The 22,670-nt window shown below is 39.4% G+C and overlaps 1 protein-coding gene across 1 annotated transcript in view; it reads left to right on the plus strand.

Moving 5' to 3' along the window:
• Positions 1-22,670, plus strand: part of ZNF385D (zinc finger protein 385D) — a 518,904-nt gene that overhangs the window by 75,800 nt on the left and 420,434 nt on the right. The gene's annotated exons all lie outside the window — the stretch shown is intronic.

Consider the following 22,670-nt stretch of genomic DNA (forward strand, 5'->3'; position numbering starts at 1 on the left):
GAACAATGATTTAAATGAAGAAAAACAAAACTTTTCTGAGTTAAGGACCTGGGCAAAGGTCGGTAAATCTACTAAAGGTAAATCTACTAAAGGTATAATACCTTTCTATACAGTGCCTCTCAGATCCAATGTGCACAAAACACTTCACAAATTTTATAAATGGTATTGAAACACAAGAATTGATTCACCTGCTATGTAAGACGCTGACCTTAGAGATGAAACAGAGTAGCTGTTTTAACAGTAACACAACCACGTTACAAACAGTGCCAAGAGACAGTATGAGCAAATAGATAGGCAGTCACCTTGTCTGGCTCCTTTTCCTATGTCTGCAGCTGACCTGCTGTGGGATCTCTGGCAAGATGTTTATATCTCTGAGTCTCTGTTTATTTTCCCACCTCATGTTTCTCTCCTCTGTTTAGCTTACAAACGCTTCAGAGCTCCTGCTGTCCCTTTATGTGAGGTACAGTGCTTATAATGATATGGCCTTGTGACTAACTCTTGTTTAGGTTTGTAATAGCTACATTTCTAAATTTCCCTGTGTCTAACATCCACCAATGAGGGAAGTATTGAGTTTCTTTGTGGTGTTAATTACTTTTTCACAATGCCTAATTAACTTAATCAGGACAGCATCTTGCTCTAAATTGTTAATTCTGATCTTTGTTTCATCTTACTTGGTGTTAGGTATCAGTGAGAGTATTCAAAACAGTCTTCCAGTTGGTTTTTCCTTTTTTTCCTAATTTTAATGGTTACTTAGGGAATATAGAGAAACAGTTACCGTGAGTATCTGTAAGGATCATATATTTCTGTGGTCTGCCGTATATCTTCATTAAAGGGGTGCCTATAAGGCATTTCATTAATGTAACTGGAGGATTTTTAAATTATAGCTGACTGTTCTGTATATTGCTGATGAGTTTCAGTGACAGCTTCTGCAGATCAGACTGATAGGATATTTCAGAACTGTGGTTTTTAATTTGATGTCTTATTCTAATTGAGTTTTTGGGCACACAAAGGAAATCTTTGAAAGAAAAGACGGTGTGACTGCAGTCCCACAATTTGCAGCTTCTACATTTGTGTCCCTTACAGTGTATATGTAAGCTCATCAGTAATAGGGAACGGGGGTGAGAGGGAATGGGGAAGTGAGGGAATGCAGGCCTTACCACCCCTATACTTCACACGTACAGAGTTCTTCCGCAATTAACTCCTACAATAAGATAATAGTCTTTTATGGTTACAAGGATACGGATCTCAGGATGCTTGCAATTAGAATAATTTGACAGAGGGAAGTATGGATGAATTGCTTAATATTTTTGTAATGCTCTTGATTGATCACTTTTGTCTGGGTTGTCATCCCGAAGGAAAAAAAATACACCCTGTTCATAAAAGCTAATGTGCGGAGCCAAGTGGCTTTGTCAGATTTCCCTGACAGATGAAAGGTGTCTGTATTATTTTTTAAACATCGAGGAGTCAATGTAATAACCACCTTATCCTCGCTAAAAGCAATTGGAGTGAGTATTCTTAATAGGCATCTATGGCATGGTGTTGAAACCAAGAGCTTGACTATAGCACTTTGCACCATTCTGGAGAAGCAGTTAGGTTTTCCTAAAGGTCATCGTGCAGCAGGCCGTGTCTTTGCCTTCAATCAAGATTTTTGCACAGCAGATCAGTTGCTTCAGTCCTTATATTTAGTATAGCTAACTATTGACTGTGCCAACTCAGCTACTCTGGTGGCTGTCTTGGATAGCTACACTTCGAAAGGAAAAATCAAATGTACTGTAATAAATGACTTGGCAGTAATACTGTGCAAACAGATCTGGGGGTTATAGTCAATCAGAAATTGAACATGAGCCAACAAAAGGGTGCAATGGCAAAAAAGGGTATTATCACTCGGTGGTGTTTTAAAGGAGAGCTGCATATAAGCACTGAGTGGTAACTGTTACACGCAGCATTGGTGAGACTTCAGTTGAAGTGTTGTGTTCAGTTTTGGATACCACACTTTAAAACAGATAAATTGGACAGAGCTGCAAAGGATAACAACAAAAATGATAAAAGGGTTAGACAATCTGACCTATAAGGAAAGGGTGTAACATCTAAGGCATCTTTAGTCTTGAGAAAAGAAGACTGAGAGGAATCTGGCAACAGTCTTCAGATATGTTAAGGACTATTAGAGGATGGTGATCATCTGTTTTCCATTTCTGCTAAAGGTAGGACAAGGTGTAATGGATTTAATCTGCAACAAGGCAGATTTAGATTGGACATTTGGGAAAAAAGGTATAATTACAAGGATGGTTGGATACTGGAATTGGTTACCAAAGGATGTTGTGGAATCCTCCTCATTGGAGGTTAAATACAGGCTAAACAAACATTTGTGAGAGATATATTAAATTCTCTTGGTCCTGCCTGAGCCGGTAGAATCGACTACATTACCTTCTGAGTTCCCATCCAGCACTACATTTGTTTGATTTATTTTTAGAAGCTTTTATTCTTATATGTGGACACCTGAACAAAAAAACTCTGCTCAGTGGATAAGCTCACACTTCCTACCATTCTTTACCAGAAACAATGAAGACACAGCTGCCCCTATTTTTAAAAGCAGAGTATTATTTGTGGCTAAACACAGTGAACTAAGAAACTTCTCTTAGGCTACGTCTAGATCACATCCCTCTGTCGACAGAGGGATGTAAATAAGGCACTTTGAAAGTGCAAATGAAGCGGGGATTTAAATATCCTTCACTTCATTTGCATAATTGCATCATGGTGTTCTTTCAAACAAGTGCCATTTTGAAAGTAGAACCGCAGTCTAGAAGTGGTTCTTTCGAAAATGGCAGGCTTTTTTGAAAGAGTACGTAAACCTCATTTTACGGGATCTTTCGAAAAAGCCTGCTGTTTTTGAAAGAACCACGTCTAGACCTTGGTTTTACTTTCGAAATGGCGCTTCTTCGAAAGAGCACCATGAAGCAATTATGCAAATGAAGCACAGGATATTTAAATCCCCCCTTAATTTGCACTTTTGAAGTGTCTCATTTACATCCCTCTGTTGATAGAGGGATGTAATATAGCCATAGCCATGTAGCCCACATTTTCTCTTGCGCATAGGGAAACATTGGAGAATCTTGTAATGAGAGAAATGATCTGATCTGTTTGTTTAGGGTGGCTACTCCAGACAGCCAAGCTCTGAACCAATGATAAGATTTCTTCCTCTTGTACCACAGTGCCGTTCTTGTCAGAAGAGAGTTGGAAAGGCGGGGGGAGGGAGAGGAGAAGTAGGGAGAGACAATTGAAGTTCCAGCTCCTTGTTATGGAGGGTTAGTTCCAAGCATGACACAAGTTAAAACTGCTGCCAGCTCAAAATAATACCAGTGATATATAGTCTTTAATGGGCCCTATATCAGTGAGTGATAATTATAACATAGTAGAGTTCTGTCACACACATTCCTCATGCTCTTCAGCCTTGACATGCTTTGTACTAGAGACAAGCAAAGAGAATCTATGGAGACACAGCTGAATTTTGATCTAGTACATCAATGCCCAGGCAAGTCTCACTGTGCTAGGGGTGTACTCTGTCATGTAAGTGCAGCCAATGGCATAAAGGTCATAAACACATTAGAGAATCTGACCCAATTTCTTATGATTTAGGCTTTCCCTCTATGCACATACTCAAAATGTTGAGACTTTTGATTCAAAATGACTTTTCCTTCACATTTCACTTTAATTTTTTAAAGAGAAAAATCCTCAAATATTTAATCAGATAATGTGTTTTGTTTACCTGAAACAATTTTTTGACTTTCAGTTTGGCCACTGAACTAAAAAATTGGTAATTTGCACAACTGTAGTGCCAACGTTTCTGTCACCTCCTGTTTGATCTATTTTCTGATGACATCAAAACCTTTTGCTCTAATATCCTGTTATCCAAACTTCAGCTCTATTTTTTTTTGTTATGCAACCTCTTTTCATTCCAGTCTTTTCCGCTGCCACACTAAGTAAGATGCAGTACTTGGTTCTGTAACATGCATCTGCAAAGGACAAAGTGTTGAGTTCAGGATACACATTCATTATTGAAGTATCTAACAGCTCTTGCAATCTCCCATTAAAAATAAAATCCAGAACCACGGGAACAATTTTGTTCGTTTTATTGAAAACTCATATAGCTATCCATAGTCTTCTAGGGGCAACTTTTATCAGAAGAGTCATCATAAGCTCTTTGCAGTTGACAATACACACAGTGCCCTGGGGGCTAGCCATATCTAGTTGGCAATGCTTGCAAAGATTAAATAACAACAATTCAAGTGAAACAGAGATCTTATCTGAGTTCTGAATACATGATATCATCTGATGATGATTCCAATTGCCAAAGCAATATAGAGATTGAGAGTCCTCTTCTAGTTAAGAGGGGACAGTTAAATTGGCTTAGGCATATTCACATGTAATGAATTATTAAGAAACAGCATAGAGACCAAACGTTTATGGTGAAAACAAGCTTGGAAGAGAACAAAACCCTTGTTTCAATTAACTGGAATTTAAGGAAGAACCATAGCAAATGTCCCATGATCAAATTTCAAGGCTACAACTATTGGTGTATATATTATTTTTATTCTTGTGGCATGGTCATTACATTAAATTTACCTCATGGAATGTAACCAGAAAAGGCTGACATAGCAATACCTCATTGTCAGTGTCAACAATCACATGGAGATAGACAATACCTTTTTCATAGTCATAACAGAATGAAGTCTTGGATGGGAAGATTTTTCTAGTCAACGAAAAGCAAACTCTTTGTTTCCTACTGCTAATGCCTTATGAAAAGCCACTGAATTTGAGAGCTTTAATATGAAATAGAAATAAAATATTGATGGTCATCTACTCCAGTGTTATTGTTTACAAAATAATTATGGAGACATGTATCTGTGTCCTGGATTATCTATTTTTAGGAAAGATATAGTTCCATCTGTTTTTAAATTGCTCTGTGATTTTATATGTTTATGATAGTCACTGTGGTTTTGCCACCTAATTGTTTATGATCACCATCTGTAGGGCATTAAAACAGTTTATTGCAGGTGACATAACTTACGTTATTTTCTCAGTTTTCAGAACATTACATTCAATGTATCAATCTGGTATTTAAAACTTTTATGACTTTTTTTGTAGACTGTTAGATTATTTCTAGGAAGAAAAAGATTTCTACCTTTTTTTTTATTAAATAGCCATAAGTGAGATCCTTAGAGTCTTTTGATATTCCTGGTTTAATTTTTTTATAAAATAATATCAGGCCATAACAAGCTCTGCATTTAGCTGTAATACAAGAAACACCAATGAGGTTAAGTTGGAACTCATAAATTATTTAAAAACATATTTTACATTTATTTCTAGAACTTCATTAATAACTGAAGGTGTCCCTGTCAATGAACACTAAGCTTACTGATGATGTAAAAATACAGGGAAACGAAGTCTAAAATTTTTGACGTCATTTAAATTTGTATAACTGCTCTGGAATAGTAATAGAGCAGTGCAACTGGGTTGAAATCCAAGTGACTCAGCAATCATTGCTTACTTTTCTGAGTAGTTGAGAGCCTTAGCATTAAAAAAACTGCATAAAATCAGGAAAAAGTCACAAAGAGATTAGCCATTCTCCTATTTTGAAATATAGATATCCGGTGACATAATAAATCAGCAAGAAGACACTTTTAAACAAATTTGTTGTTAATTCATGTTGATTTATAGAAGCAATAAATAGTGGCAGACACTCTGCTGCCACATCTCCAGAGTTGGTGTCCAAAAATAGGCAGCTGGTACAAAAGATAGGTACAGTGATCCCAGGGTAGCAGCTCCCTTTTTTGGCCCGAATAGCAGTACTACAAGGAAAATCTGGTTGGATTTAAAACTGGATCAGATTGTTTTCCTAAATAGGGCTTATTTAAATTTTAAACAATACTTGCCTAAAATTAATTAAACACATATGTTCCAAAGTCTTGCACTAAAGAATTTGGAAATGGCTGGCAACCTACAGTCTTGGTTGTGCTCCCCTTGTACATTTGCATTATGATGCAATCTTTAACTACATGATCATGTTCTATTTTTTCCCACAGGACCCCTGTCTCATTCAGTGCACAGAATGGACTGTGCTCTAAGTAAGCTATGATTAAGGCCTACTTGAATCATGGGATGATTTCCAAAAATTGCAGCCGAGTTTATGAACAAGCCATGGAAATCATGGAACAGTCATAAAAGACCTTATTATTATTGGCGGTAGTAAGGTCCATTATTGATGTTTTGTGATATTTCTGCTGTTGGGTACCCAGAGCTGAGTGTGAGGGTCTCCCCTGTCGAAACTGTGATGGAAGTCCAATATTGTGGGATCCACAATTGCCACAAGGTTACAAATAAAGTAGGGCCTTAGTTATGATCTGTTTGCCTTTTTTCATTACAGGACTTCCAAAGAAACACACGTACATTAAATTTAAAAAATAAACTGAGATTTAATGTTCCAGGTATGATCATAATATTAAGAGAACAGATGTACAGTTACTCCTCTAACCTTTAACTCCCAAACATAAATCTCAAGGTGTTTTGTTCCATCAGAAGGAATCAAAAGACACTTGAGTATGAATCATTGATACAGTTCATTGGATTAGCTTCTGAAGAGCTATTATATTACACTGTATCAATTTGCAGCATAGAAATATTAAGTGGATCTTTGATGCAGTGACTTTGCAGCGATTATGATGTATTATGTCAACAGATCTGTTTCGGTGTTAATGTGAATAGGAGCCAGAATTTGCATTTTAAAGAATGAGAGAGACAAGGTAAGTGAGGTAATATCTTTTATTGGACCAACTTCTGATGGTGAGAGAAACAAGCTGTAGAACTTGCATAGAGTTCTTCTTTGGGTCTGGAAAACACGGTGTGTCACAACTGACTACAAGATGGAACAGATTGTTTTACAGCTCTAGTTAGCATATATTTCAAGGGACCATTCAAGGTGAATGGAGGGATAGGCAGCTGGGCGGGGTTGTTAGCGGGTAATAGATTGTTGTAATAAACTATAAATCCAGCATCTGTATTCAGACTATAATTTTTAGTGTCTAACAGTTATGAATTTAAGCTTCTGGGTTCATCTTTTGAAAGTGTTGTGCACGTTTCCTTTAAGGATGAGGACTGGAAGGTCAGATATAGTGTGATTGCTTTGTGAAAAGTGTTCATCTTTTTTTTCTTTTATCATATTCCTGGATGAGTTCATTTGAGAGTGTAGTGAGTGTCTGGTTTCATACCCATAGTTCTTATTGAGGCATTGAGTGCACTGGATGAGATGAACCATATGTTGTGATAGGTATTTGTAGGACCTAACAGAAGTTGGTCCAGCTTATTACCTCACCAGCTTTATTTCTCTAATAGCCTGGGACTGAGATGAGTATAATAACACTCAATATTTTAAAGACTGTAATGTAGAAAGAATAATGGACTTAATTCAGCTCCCAAGAAGTCGGCAGGAATATTTCCACCAACTTCAGTGGGAATTGAGTCAGATCCACAATGTTCTTAGCTAGTTTTCATTGTTTGAAGAAAAAAACGTATGTTTCACTGGGAAGCAGATGAAAGGAAAGGGAATTATTCCAGGCACCCTGTGTCTCCAGATAGCTGCTACATGATCCAGAGTGGGCAGAACAGTTGGTATGTCTAGCTGCTGTGTCAGGTGTGTCCAAATAGGTGATTCTAGAAAAACTGGGGATTTGATTTCTACCTGAGAAGTGTCTCTTTAGGAAGCAGTCATAGTAGATTGCTCTTGGGATGCAGCCTCCCTGGATAGAAGGGGAGTTTAGAACATACTCTTTTTACATTCATTATTACCTTACTGGCCTTTACTACATCACCAGCCATCACTCCTGTCCTATTGATGACCTTGGACCTGCAAGCTATAATTATATATTAATGCATTAAAGAACAACAATGTTAAAAAAACAATGGCATCTTGTCATATTTTTGTTGTTGCAAACCTCATCATTTCTTAACCTGTTCCCCACCTGTCTGTGTTCTATGTCTAGGCAGGTACTATGTGTTTGACTTCTCTTTTAAACACTAACCAGACTTCTGGTGCTTCAGAAGTAACTGACACATGATATCTAATAATAATAATAATAATAATAATAAACAATAAAATGTTACTTTTTGAAATTGCAGGATTTTGTAGTGATTAATATTCTTAATGTCCTATGCTACATTTTTTTCTCGGTACTAGATATTTTAAAAATTAAGTTCATTCATTTGAAGTGGTTTCGGCAAACCATAGTGCAGTTATCAGCATTATTGCTAGACTTGTGGGATCATTTATTTGACAATAGGGAAGATACTGTGCTTTAGATACCATTTTGCACATATCCATGTGATCTTATCTGAGTATGTTAAGGGTTGAAATGGTTGGATATTTGATAACTACGTAGCATGTAAGAAAAAGGGACAGAAATCTGGATAATGGCTGTAGCGCATGATCATATTACATACACTATTACCATTTGCAAAAGTTAATTTAATGCTGGTGAAAGGTGCCAAATGGGAAACTCTGAAAACCGAAGGCTTATTTATTTAATGAACAGGTACAAATCTGACAGTAGTATTTCCATCTTTCTTTTACTTCTTAACTCCGTGCCTGTAGCTTCTCTTAGAGAGACCATTTCTCCAGAATGTTAGAGGGTAATACTTTCTTCAAGCCATTGAATCATTGTTTTCTATGTAGTGTCTGGTAAACAGGTTGCAGAATGGATCAGTGTAAATACAGCCACATAACTTGAACTGCAAAAGCAACAAGGAGTCCTGTGGCACCTTATAGACTAACAGACGTATTGGAGCATAAGTTTTCATGGGCAAAGACCCACTTCGTCAAATGCATGTAGTAGAAATTTCCTGAGGCAGGTATAAATATGCAGGCCAGAATAAGGCTAGTGATAACGAGGTTAATTCAGTCAGGGAGGGTGAGGCCCACTTTTAGCAGCTGACGTGGAGGTGTGAACACCAAGAGAGGAGAAACTGCTTTTGTACTTGGCTAGCTATTCACAGTCTTTGTTTAATCCTAAATGGATGGTGTCAAATTTGCAGATGAACTGTAGCTCAGCAGTTTCTCTTTGAAGTCTGGTCTTGAAGATTTTTTGCTGTAGGATGGCTACCTTTAAATCTGCTACTGTGTGTCCAGGGAGATTGAAGTGTTCTTCTACAGGTTTTTGTATATTGCCATTCCTAATATCTGATTTGTGTCCATTTATTCTTTTATGTAGGAACTGTCCAGTTTGGCCGATGTATATAGCAGAGGAGCATTGCTGGCACATGATGGCGTATATTACATTGATAGATGCGCAGGTGAATGAACCAGTGAGTGTGGTTGATCTGGTTAGGTCCTGTGATGGTGTCGCTGATGTAGATATGAGGGCAGAGTTGGCACTGAGGTTTGTTGCAGGGATTGGTTCCTGAGTTAGAGTTACTGTGGGGCGGTGTATAGTTGCTGGTAAGAATTTGCTTCAGGTTGGCGAGGACTGGCCTGCCTCCCAAGGCCTGTGAAAGTGAGGGATCAGTGTCCAGGATAGGTTGTAGATGACTGATGATGCGTTGGAGAGGTTTTAGCAGAAGACTGTAGGTGATGGCGAATGGTGTTCTGTTGGTTTCTTTCTTGGGCTCGTCTTGTAGAAGGAGGCTTCTGGGTACATGTCTGGCTCTGTTAATGTTTCCTCACTTCCTCATGCGGGTATCGTAGTTTCAGGAATGCTTCGTGAAGATCTTGTAGGTGTTAGTCTCTGTCTGAGGGGTTGGAGCAGATGTGAATGTACCTTAGTGCTTGGCTGTAGACAATGGATCATGTGGTGTGTCCAGGATGGAAGCTGGAGGCATAAAGGTAGGCATAACATTCAGTAGGTTTCTGGCATAGGGTGGTGTTTATGTGACCGCCACTTATTTGCACCATGGTGTCCAGGAAGTGGATCTCTTGTGTAGACTGGTCCAGGCTGAGATTGATGGTGGGGTAGAAGCTGTTGAAATCGTTGTGGAATTCTTCCACAGTACTTTCCTATGGGTCCAGATGATGAAGATGTCATCAGTATAGCATAGGTAGAGGAGGGGCATTAGTTGATGAGAGCTGAGGAAGCATTGTTCCAGGTCAGCCATAAAAATGTTAGCATATTGTGGGGCCATGTGGGTGCCCATAGCGGTTCCACTGGTTTGGAGGTATATATTGTCACCGAATCTGAAATAGTTGTGTATGACACATAGATGGAATACAAGCTGTCAGGAACAGTATCCCTGATGATGCCATAGCACAACTGGTGGCTGAGCTCTGTGACTTTATCCTCACACACAACTATTTCAGATTTGGTGACAATATGTACTTCCAAACCAGTGGCACTGGTATGGGGCTGGGGCGCTCTGGTCCAGTAACATCCATGATCCTGCCCAGACCTCAGATGTTGCCAGACCAGAGAATCCCAGACGAGAGGTTCAACCTATAGTAGGAAAATATTAGTTAATTGATCAGTCTTCTGGCATATTTTTTTAAAAAAGAAGTTTTTAGCTAGGACTTCTGTTTTCTTGTTTCAAGGTCAAATATTTTATCTCGGGCTTTTCAAAACTTTGTCCCAGGTCAGGATAACTGCATTGTCTTAGAGAACCACAGCTATCTTTGGGTGTCATGGATGTCTTTGACAACCGGTTACCTTGTCCATTAATGGCTTTGTAGGTTAAGAACAAAGTATTGAATTGGAACTGGAAATAAACTTTGAGATTAATGAGGTTGTACTCTCAGGGCATGTGTACACTAGGAAATTGTTTCAAAATAACTTATTTTGAAATAACTCTGAAAATAATTTTGAAATAGCGCGTCCACACTATGAGGAAGCCTCAAAATTAGTCCAAGGCAGGCTAGGGACCCTTAATGTGCATGTGCTACCTCCACTTTGAGCCTCAGGAAGCAGTGGTGAGTAATTAGTCTGAATTACTCTGGGGAGTAGTTAGTTTGAAATAGCAGCACCGGAACATCCACACTACCACTATTTTGCAATAACTATTTTGAAATTAGAATTATTCCTTGTGGAAAGCAGGAGTTGTTATTTCAAAAAAAGGGGCTTTGTAGTGTGGACATTCTGCTTCTTATTTTGAAATAAAGGGAGTTATTTCAAAATAACACCCTAGTGTAAACCAGGGCTCAGTGGCTAGTCTCTGTGAAAAGGCATGCTGTTCATTTTGTGCAAACAAGAAGTGACAAAGGTTTGGATTGCTGTGGCCAGATCCTTAATCAATAGGAAATGGGACAAATTTGTAGAAAGCGAAAGGTAAAGGTGGAAGACTGTGTTTCTGCCACTGTTTCTACGTGGGCATTCAGGGTCAGTGAGGTGTGCGGCAGAGTCCCCAAAAGCTTATACTTTTTAGGGAGAATGAGTGAAGTGTGCAGATAATATGGATTTGTTGAGATTGACATGAGGAGATAATCTAAGAATAATGGAGCAAAATCAAGCAAAGGGTAATTAGGCTAATTGTGTGGAAAACCTGATTGAGACTCAAAACCTGCCATAAGCACAGGTGCCTTTAAATCTGTTAAACCGTGTAATAATCCCCAAGGAAAGTGATGGAAGCAATGTTACTTGAATCAAAACTCAAAAAAATATTTTGTGGAATCAATCCTAAAACAGCAAGAAGCTGGACTAGATGGCTAAAGAGTCTTTTTGATTTATAATTGATTATTTTAAATACATTGGTAAAAACACATAATATGTAAAAAAAAAATTGTAATTCATCCAATTTTTTCAGGTAATTTTCAGTGACCGTTAGTCGCCATTTACTTTAGAGACATAGGAGCAGAAGACACTTTGCAACATACTTATAATTTTATCTCTATCAGTGTTGACTGAGTTGTGGCTTTGATGGTAGAAGGACACAAGGTTGTTTTAAGTAAAACTTTGATATTTGGAGAAATAGAGAAGAGTACATGTTTTAAAAACAGAAATTAATTTCATAACTTGGGTTCAGCCAAGGGCAGTGGGCAGGGGACCTTTCCTCTGCTTTGTAATACTAGTATTTCTGTAAACATGTGCTGCTTTTCTCTGAGCTAAAACAACTTCAATGGGTCTGTTGGCATTAGCACAGCTTGGGTGGAAGCAGCCAACAATTTGTTGAACATTTGTACAGGCTTTCTAATTCCACAAGGGCCCTTTTCTGTTTAATATGCAAATATAATGAATGATTAAATGAACAGAAAAATGTGAAACATATTCTAAATATAGTGTTCCCCAAATAGATTATTTCAGATCATTGTCAGTCCTAATTGAATACCAGTGTAGTGATTACTAGTTTAAGTTCCAGTTTAAGAGATTATAACCACATATCTGGAATTCAATCCTGTTGCCTGTTTGTATTGTTTTAAAAAATGTATTTAAGGGCTTCAGACTGCTCTCCTATATTTTATTATTGTGAGGCAGTGGTTACACAACATTTTGTTATGTATGAAATACATTTTCTTTCTAATATCATGTTTTCTTAACTTCAGTTTGGTAATTCTCATGCTTGGCTTCTGCTTAAAAAGAATTTGGAGGAAAGTTTGAACAGCAAGTTGTTTATCTCTTTGGCTGTGTCCAGACTCAGGGGTTTTTTCGGGAAAAGTAGCCTTTTTCCGAAAAAACTTCACCTGCGTCTAGACTGCAGCCGCGTTCTTTCGAAATTAAATCGAAAGAACGCGGCTTTTCTTTTGACAGCGGTAAACCTCATTTCACGAGGAAGAACGCCTTCTTTCGAAAGTGCTTCTTTCGAAAGAAGGCGTTTTTGAATGTAAATAGGGCTTCTTCGAAAGAGAGCATCCAGACTCTCACTGGGTGCTTTCTTTCGAAAAAGCGGCTTGCTCTTTCGAAAGTTCCGCGTGCAGTCTAGACGCTCTCTTTCGAAAGAGGCTCTTTGGGAGTACAAGGAGAGAGTGGATAAAATACTTACCGAGACTTTAATATTGCTACTGTGGAAGCAGATGGGGGTAAAAGTTGGAATTTGACAGAGAAAGATCCCTATTGAGGATAAGTGATTTAGAGTGGTCCAGTGAACTTTTTTTTTACATCCCAGAATTAAAGTGGTATACCTTCTCCAGCACTGTTCTGCCTTAGAGAGGCACTGTTTTAGCCAGATATGCACAACTTTGCTTTCACTGCATATTATAGGTGGTTTATTAACTATTGGGGCAATTTTTGTTTTGCACATATTAATAGGAAAGATCACCTTAAACATCAAATGTAAGCTTTGGAAAGCAAAGAAATACCAACAACTTTGCAGTGTGGGCCATAGCTTTTATGCCATTGCAGCAGGTGTTTATCTACTTCTTTCAGTGCATTCCAAGAGAAATTTGCAATTCTGATAAAATTAAGCATCTCTGTACAGCAGACATGTTAAATATATGTTAGAGTAGTCCAAATGTTATATTTTACATAATACTTTCTATAAAGAAAGCAATAATAAGAACAGATAAACTGGATTCCCGAAAACTAGCAATAGAACTCTATAATTCTCCTTACCTTTTAGAAATGGGGGACAATAAATGTAGTGCACATCAAATAAGAGACAGATAACAAAGTCTGAGAGTCTGAACTAAAGCCTATTTTAGTCAATGGAAGTCTCCTTGATTATTTAGTGGGCTTTGTTTCAGACCTGGAGAGAGAGACTAGCATAGACAAGTGGCTATATGTTGTGTTACTGAGCTCTGCTAATGCTCCTTAATGAATATCACCTACACTGAATTGTGCATGGGTGTGACTACATTGGTTATAGAGGGATATAACCACGCTACATCCATTAATGGAAGATGTCTTACTATATCGTTGCACTGCTTTGAAAAGCTGTCAATTTCATTCAGGATTAAATTGAGGCAAAAATCTCATTTCATTTATAGCTAGTGCTGCCATCCTTTTCCCGTTGACATTGAGCAGTGGGATGTTTCTATGGGAAATGATTTCTGTATTTTTGGGCCCTGTGAGCACTGAGTAATTTTATTCTTTTGGCGTGAACAGCAGAGGACCGAAGAGACTATACTACCTATCTATCATAAAGAACATATACATCTCCCATTCCTGTTATTATTGAGTTCTTATTATTTTAATGTGTTTTCCCTCACAATATCCCTTTTGATGTTGGGAAGTTCAGTTATTTCCATTTTTTAAAGGTGGGGAACTGAGGCACAGAGACATTTAGTGACTAGCCTAAACTCACACAAGAAGTCCGTGGCAGGACAGATAGAAGCTGAGCCTCTCAATTACTATTCTAGCATCCTAACCATTGAGCTATTCTGCCTTTCTAAGGTTCATCTCTGGAGATCTAGGAGTGCCTCTAGTGAAATGGGTTCTTGTGAAGAAAAATGAGGATTTTTCATGATCCTTTTGCCTCTTTTGTGTGGTATTTTTTTTAATGTTGGCACAGCACCCAGAGTAGCGGATGAGCATCCCGTAAGTGTGAAATATAAAAGATATGTTGCTGAGAATTCATTTGACTTTCATATTCTGCAGTGTAATTCACAATGATTAATACATTTAGCATTTGAATGACTGAAATAACCCTCTATGGATGTGCTAGCGCAGCTTCACTTAACTACCTGCAGGAGGAGAGGGTCTATAAAGATTTATTTGCAAGGGTCCTTTTACTACTTTTTTTTAACTAGCAGCTTTTAGAGGCTGTTTATGACTTACGAGAGAGCCCACAGCTCTGCCAAAGACTACTCATATTTCAGGGAACAGGTGTCTTGCACATTGCTTTATTTGTAAATTAAGAGCAAACATCACAGTCAGTCCACTGTGTATTTTGAATCACTCCAGCTGAGTGTTGCGAGCCATAGCCAGTTGCTTTGAGAAAAGAGGGCACTTTTAATATGTTCTTAGCTGACAGTCCTTAGGAGTAATAATCTTGGTATGTTTAATATTTATATTTAACAAATAAGTCTCCTTTTCCTGTGCCTTTATTTCAAGCATGTGCTCCATGGGAGAATGACTTTCTTGTGTTTAATTGAAATACACTTATGATATTAATTATTGCTCCCTTTGGAAAACAGAATGTTCAAAGGTTGTGCAATGTACTTGCATGTGCAGGAATAAGGGAAAGCAGAAAACAATAATAACTCTTAAACTAATCTTAAATTTCATTTGCTTAGTTGATTGAAAAGGCAAATCAGTTATGAGCTGATTAAAACAAAAAATGTGTTTGTGTAAAAATTTGAATTTAAATCTAGTTGAGGAGAATGCATTGGAGAGCAACCTTGTGCTATCTCTTGGCAGCAGGGGAGTGATAGTGATGGTTTATGGTACATATTTTGGGCCAATTTCTCTGCGGGTGTTAGTCAAGCTGTCAAAAGTGGAATTAAGTTAATAGAGAATTTGGCTGCTAGCATCCCAGTAAAGAGAAAATTGGAGACTGAGAGATTTTGACCACAGAATTACAATAGAAAAATTTACCAGAACACCATAATTGAAAGTGATATTTTAAAAATATTGTCCCACGTTGTAAGTTTGAGGCATCCTTTTATTTCTATAATTGTGTAAAGATATGCGTGACTAAATAATAAAGGTTGCTGTGTCATCTTAACAGTGCTAGGAACTGGGAACAAATCAGAAAACCAAAACAAAAAATCCCTCAAGACTAGAATGAATCAATAAAGAAGCAATTTGCATAATCACCTGAGAGTTCAGTTGCTCATTGAAAGCGTTTCTGAGCTGTTAAAGGTTCCCCTGAGACCCTTTTCCCTCTCCCTCTTTCTGATTTTGAATAGGATACTGGCTTTTTTCCCTTTAGCTACTGACTTCTTACAACAGACCATGGCTCCTTCCCATCCTATGTGTAAACTGCCCTTTCATACCCCAATGTATTTGTTCTTATCATGGCTCACCCTCTCACTGGGTAAGTGACAACAACTTAAGGGAAAAGGCCCCTACTAAGGATGGCAGGCCAGTGTTCAAAGAAAACTATAGTGTCTTCTCCCTCTCTCTCATCAGGAATCTCCCAGGGGTAGGCCTTTACTGTCTCACCTCCTTCACTCATTTTTATAGGCAGTAACAGCAAAAACCAGAATGGTCTGGTAGGGTCCAGCTGTTCTGGGAAAATCTTGACGGGTTCACACGTTGATTCCATGCTTCCCTACAAGTACCTGTGTCAGTAAATTTCTGGTCAAGCCTGAAGCATGTTTTAAAGTGGTGTTTTTTTTATCTCTTGATGAAAATCTGGGGGAGGGCAGGTAGTGGGAAAGTTGAACTTTTGGGACATAGATTGTTAATATAATGGATCTACATGCATGAACTCATCTCTAAGGTTTATAACACAGCGTAGTTATTTCGAAATAACAGCCATTATTCTGAAATAACTTTACTAGCTTCTATACAGCGCTTATTTCGAATTTGGCAAACCTCATTCCATGAGGAATAATGCCAAATTCGAAATAGCTATTTCGAAGTAAGTGCTGTGTAGAAACTTATTTCAAAATAGGGGGCCTCCAGCCTTCCCAGGGTGCCCTGGTGGCCACTCCAGCCTCAACCAAGAACACTCCTTTCCCTCCCAGGAGCCCTTAAAGGGGTTGACTCTGGCCACAGTGCCTGTGCCAGCTCTAAGCCTGCCAGCCCAAAGCCAGCAGTCACTGCCCCGACCCAGTGGCCCCAAAACATGAGCCAGCGAGCCACTGGCATTTAGTTGTCCATTGCACCCCAGAAGCAGCCTGCCAGCTCCCAGGAGCCTGCCAGAGCCCAGAGAAGGCAGGCACCTTCGTGGTCCAGGGTGAAGATCATGGACCTTATTCAGGTTTGGGGAGGATGCCCCCAACGTCCATGATCTCCGCACTAGAAGGAGGAATGCGGCCATCTATGCCAGGATAGCTGCCAGCCTGGCCACCAAAGGCCACATGCGAACTCAGGAGCAGGTTTGCATGAAAATCAAGTTGGTCCAGCGAGACCCCCAACCCTGAACTTCCCCTCCCTCTTCTTCACCTTGCTTCCCCCTTCCAGCTCCCTCCTCCCAGGTTTCCCCCTCCCCTCTCTCACCCTCTCTTCTCCCCTCTCCCACCTCCTTTTCCCAGTCTCACCAGGGTTTCATTCCACCCTCCCACCCCAGTTTTGTTAACTAAAGAGAGTTTGTGTTCATGAAAATACATGTATTTTATTTGACATTAGGAAGGAAGGGGGTTAGGGAGGGATAAGTGGAAGGATGTGAGGGAGGAATGAGGTACAGACCACGGAGGATCTTAGTGCTCCTCAGGGTGGAAGCTCTTCTGCAGGGCCTCCTGGATACTGACAGCCCCCCGATGGACCTCCTGGATGGCAGCCTGCAGAAAGTGCAGGCAACCTCACAGCAACACATCCAAGAGAAGCACCAGAGTGCCCAGGGGCAGCTCCGGCTCCATGTTGCAGAGTGCTGTGGTGTCCCGAGTGAGGGCAATCAGAGCACACAGAGACAAAATGCTTTGCTGTCCCTCATCAAGGTAAGCAAGCAATCAGGGAAAACTGAGAACCGGCTGTCCAGGGGGAGTGCCTTTAAGCACAGGCCTCAGATAGCCTCAGGCAGCAGCCACACAAAGTAACTCCTGACCTGATGCCCTGCTGGACCTGGTTCTGGCTGGCCTTCAATGTGATTCAGTGTCCGCTCAGTGTGGATGTGCTATTTTGAAATAGCAAAACACTATTTGTAAATGCATTTTATGTGTAGACGCGTTATTTTGAATTTACTATTTTGAAATAAGATATTTCAAAATAACGCTGTAGTGTAGACATACTCTAAAACAGAAACACACACTACACATTGTCTCTCAAATTTGTGTATTCTGGTACCAAATGAAGCAATATCTTTGGGGATCTCTTTTGTGGTGACTTCCCATGTTTTAGTGTTGCATTTGGAGTTTTTTTCATTTTCTGTTTCAGTGACAGAGAATACCTCATCCTGTGAACATGAATAGTTGCATTGTATCAGTTTATACTTCATCTGTGATACCAAAATGCCTACTGGGGAAAAAGCTAGTTCCATTAGAGTTATAGATGGTCATAGTAGGTATTGCTAATGCCTTTGGGTATTTGGGGTTGAAAAACACCAAAAGAGTCCCTTTGTCAAGCAAATTTCCCTCAGTACACTAAAAATGGCATCAGTATTTCTGTCATGCATTTCCAGAGTATGTCAGTGACTACATTTGGTGAGTCTGTCAATAATATATGGAGTAAAGAGTCCCGCAGTAGTTGTTGACACTGCACATCATAATGGCTTCAGAGATTTTATAGTCTATTGTATCAGTAATGCACAAATTTATATGATAAAGTAGAATGGCTCTCAGGAGCCATTAGAAATAGACATGTGAATAATCCAGTTTTTAAAAAGTGCTCCAATAGTGCTTACAAGGTGAACAGCCCTGGCAAAAATAAAATAAAATATTAAAATTAAAATGTCCCCAGACATAGTATCAATTCTTGCAATAAATAAGCTTTTGCAGTCAAATCAGCTAGTAATATGCACTGACCCCTCTCCTTACCCTTTCCCGGGTGCTAGTGGCTAACTCCAAGTACCACGGAAGTCGGTGAGAATTTCTTCATGACATCAGAGGACTATGATTTGCCCCCAAAGTACTACATACGTCTATGAGATCTGCAATTGAGCTCAACGTAAAAGTTATACATGCTGTTGCCACTTTTGACTCTTCTTCTCACAAACACATATCTTCCTTGTTTCCATGCCATACTTTAAGCTTATGCTTTCGAAGTTTGTTTGTCAGGACTCTTCCTTTAACTCACTCAAATTTCTCTTAATGCGTCCTTGCTCCCCATGGTAACACAGAATGATGTTTTGTGCTTTTTAATTAAATGAGAAGCAACAGTTTGACCCATTTTGGATGTATGTCTCCTAAACTGAGCACCCATACAATCCTGGATCATTAACCTGCAACATACTTTTCACCTTCTTCTTGCTGCATGTTACATCTTGACCGATCTGTCAAGTCCATCATTAAAACAGTAAGGACTAGCGGTACAAAGATAAAAGTGTCATTAAAGAGGGGACTGCAACAACACAGGCACCTAAGTCCAAAATATAAGCACCTCTGACAGCCACAAAAACACTTAGCTGCCACCTAACCGTTTAGGCTCCCTAACTTCTAAAGATGTCTTAAGTTTCCACCACTATGAATGCAACAATCTGCCTGAGTTCTGATGCTAACAAGCTGCTTACAGTTTAGACATGCTCTGTTTATGCCTACCAGAATAGGCCTTTTAGAAAAGACATTGGGAAAGCAGTTTGGGACTTTCTGGATTGGGAAAAGATAACAAGCTTGTCTCTCCCATGGTTCAGGTGAGCGTCCTAGTCACTGTCTGTAAGGTCTCTCTCCCCCTCTGGCATATAAAATATTTAATTCTTTAAACAAGGTGAAACATCTATAGCAGGAGAGCTTGAGAGAGGCCTGCCCCAGAATAACCACATAGACTGGTGTTTAAGGCACTCTTCCGGGGTGTAGAAGACCTTGGTTCAAGATCTCTGAATCAGATGAAACAGGAATTTACATCTCAGTATCTCGCATTCTGGTGGTTAACTACAATGGGGTGCGTGTGTCTCCAGTTTTTCATCAGAAAGAGATGACCTGGCTTAGCCACCTACCTCTAGGAGAGAGTTTGCATCTGAGAATCCCAAGGAGACAGATGGGTTCCTTCCTTCAACTCCCAAGTATAGATCAGTGGGAGTTGTATGTTTTGGATGACATCTATACTACCACAGAAAGGTGAGTTAAGGTACAGAACTCTATCTATGTGAACAATGTAACTGGAGTTGGTGTATCTTAAGGTGAGATACTCCAGGGTCTACACCCCGGGGGGGAGTGGAGGGGGGGGGGAGTGGAGGGAGGGAGGGTGTCCATGGGAGAAATTCTCCCATTGACTTTCCTTAGTCTTCTCATCTGCGTAGAGTAACATGGTCAACCAAAGAATGATCTGCAGTCAATCTGCAGTCAATTTGGCTGGTCTTCACTAGACCCACTAAATCAACTTCCAGTAGATTGATCTCAGAGCATCAATCCCCATGATAGTGTAGATGTGACCTAAATTCATTTGTGAACTGGGGCTCTAACCGCACCGGACCTTCCTTCAGCATTTCACTCCTGCTTAGCTTAGGTGGCTTTTGTTTAGCTTGCTATCTTCTGAGGGTCCCTTTCTTAGACTACTAACTTTCCCTTGCATTGTACAAGGAAACTTGTGCTTGTCTAATTCAGGGCTGAGGATTACACTGGGTGGCAGGACTCTTGGGGATAACTACCATTTTTCTGTTGTGTGTTATAAGATGTGTTATGTATATACACAGCACAATGGGACCCTGAATCCCAACAGGGATCTCTATTCAGTACTGTAAAAAAAGTTTTTAAAAATATTGAAGAGTTGTTCACCCGTGACCGTGTGTGCAGAGAAATCAACAAATCCTCCTTTTGATTTGGTGGGTGAATGTTAACAAGATGGCGCACAAACATCGCTTCCAGCTCCTCACAGAGTAATTTTGTTTTTCACATAGCTATAAACAGACACCAGTCATTATGATTTATCTTCAGTCCTAGTCTCAGATAGAGCATGTTTATTGGACCAAAGCCAGACTTCAATCTGATTTTCTAAATATTCTGAAAATTAAGTAGCTTGAAGCTCATATGGGCCTTCTGCTATGAACATTTATTTTTAATTCTTTGATGGAGATCTTAGTGCAGCCAACAACTGAGCGAAAGATTTAAATTTAGCAGGAGTCTAAATGTTTCTTGATTTACTCAGTGCTCTTCAAATCCTGTAAAAGTGCATTGTCCAACTGTACGTACCAGGGTTAGCCTGCCCTGAACTGAAATGAGCAGCATTCTCCCAGTGAGCAGCTTTCAAGTTCAATGCATTTCCAAGGCTTAAGTGCTGCAAGGCTGAGTTGTTGAAAGGAACAAAAACATTCTGAAACTGTTCAGGAGGTAAATCCAGACTGTGCTACTTTTCAGTTACTGCTTCATTCAACACACTGTTTAACTCTGGCTCCAAGTGCTCCCTTGAGCCTCAAATCAACATCAAACAGAAAAGCAGCATGGTCAGGACAGCATTCTGTATCTCCCACAGCTTCAGAACACTTATTTTCTTTTCAACTCACCCTCCAAACAGTTGAGTCTCTAAATTGGTTTCACAGTAGGCGACATGACTTAGTAGAGTGCACCTCTCATAGTATTAAATTGCTTATTTCCCTAAAAACAAAAATGAAACACAAATCACTGGATAAACCACACAAACGTCTTCTGGCATTTTATGGAGCAGAGATGTGAAAATAAGTACTTGTACAATCAGTCTCAACCTGCGCTCTTCCTTTGCTTACCACTGACACTTATGGAAGTGGTAGTTTTCCTTTGGGGCTTGCTGTTTCTTTTGTACTTAATGGAAACAAAAGGTTAGAATTAGTCTGCCTGAAAGTGGTTTGATTCAAGACTACTCCACAATGCCCTAGCATTCAGGTTCAGGGAAGGTAAGGATAATTTCTGGGACCCTGCTCATTACCGTAATTAGTCATGCTGGACTTGAAGCTCATGATCTTCCATTAAACCAGGGGTAGGCAATAAAATGGTGGCAGTTAGACATTACTGGTGCTATATTTATCGGCACCTCCACAGGTATGGGCAATAGTAGTTCTATTGGCTACGGATCATCATTCTCAGACAACAAGTGCTGCAGTTGCCCATGCCTGTGGAAGCACAGGTAAATATAACAGCAGCCTGCTAGAAGCTAACCCTGGAGAACTGGATCCAGCCTGCAGACTGATATTTGCCCACTCTTGCTTTAGACTAATAAAAAGGTACAGAGGGTTTCCTGGTCTGTATTTCAGAGAGTGCCTATCACTTGCTTTTATGATAGCCTTTGATGTTATTTACAGTGGAGACCAGTGTGCAATATATTTAATCTCAAATCCATTTGTTATTCCCATTTCACTAGCTCATATCAGGAGAGAAAATAAGCAGGCCCTGCGCTCTATACCTCTCCACCATAGCTATATCCTCGTAGAAGAAATACATTTGTAATTAGTCCCTCATGCACTTACAGGCATGGCAGGAGTCATTTGGCACTGAGGGGATGGACTTCAAAAGATGACTGTCTTTGTTAAAGGTCTTGGCCAAAAACGTAATACTGGAAGCAGAATAGACCCATTAGTAGAGGGATGAAATTGAGACTCAAATCACTTGAGATACTGTACACCTTTTAAAGAAGAAGAAAAATAAGGAAAAAATTGGACAATTTGGAAATAATAACTCAGTATTGCTAGGCAAAGCCATAGTTAAAGGGATCTGAGAATATATACAGAGCTAATTGGTGCATTTGAATGATGTGCATTCTATGGAGTAAAGGGAATTAATCATGCTTTGACCATTATTTCTGAAGTCACTCTAAGCCATGAAGGAACTGGGAGGGAGAGGAAGCTGATAATGACCTCCAACAGAATGGGTCATCATACTATGTGTGACTATTTATATAATTTTTGCCACCACTGTTATGCAAACGAAGTATCTTGCACGTAAGGTATCAATGAAAAAGTTATTATGCCATCTATGTCCAAGTATAATCCTTGTGTCTGAAATTATGAATATTGACTATGCATTTGTATTTTAAATATGTGTTGTGTTCCTGGGTGACTGTCTCTAAATAGATATACCTCAAAGCTAGACAGCTATGGGTTGA

This window comes from Pelodiscus sinensis, chromosome 2 (assembly GCF_052426305.1).
Source record: "Pelodiscus sinensis isolate ZL-2025 chromosome 2, ASM5242630v1, whole genome shotgun sequence".
Classification (NCBI taxonomy): domain Eukaryota; kingdom Metazoa; phylum Chordata; order Testudines; family Trionychidae; genus Pelodiscus; species Pelodiscus sinensis.